The sequence below is a fragment of the Trachymyrmex cornetzi genome, unplaced genomic scaffold, assembly GCF_001594075.2.
Source record: "Trachymyrmex cornetzi isolate Tcor2-1 unplaced genomic scaffold, Tcor1.1 scaffold670, whole genome shotgun sequence".
Classification (NCBI taxonomy): Eukaryota; Metazoa; Arthropoda; class Insecta; order Hymenoptera; family Formicidae; genus Trachymyrmex; species Trachymyrmex cornetzi.
Window position 1 is genome coordinate 86,643 of NW_017299993.1, and position 457 is coordinate 87,099.

The following is a 457-nucleotide window of genomic DNA, read 5'->3' on the forward strand; positions in this document are numbered from 1 at the left end:
CTGACACTACAGCATTCCATGAATAATTCTACGCATTTATAAAATTACGTCATCTTCTGTAGCAATGCTCGGAAATAGTTGCTTATTTCGAGCCAATGGGCCTTTTTGAAGTGCCGCCTACTTTTCCCCCGCTGCTTATTACTGTTCAACGCTCGACGGCCGAGCCGCCGCATCGAATCGCGCGCGGACCACGGTTGCCAGGTCTCCAGATTTCAACTGGAGACTCCAGTTTTTGGGATCAATCTCCAGTTCTCCAGTAGACTGGAAAAATCTCCAGTTTCTCACTCACGGAGTATTTATTGTTGAATATTTAACAAATGTTATTCAGGACATGATTCTGAAATACATTCAATAGATTTTAGCCGTCGATCGGACACCTTGCGTAATGCTATAATGTCGTCGGTGCTGTAACTTTGAACTTAAAACTGGAAAAGTATTAATGATAAATAACTTTATT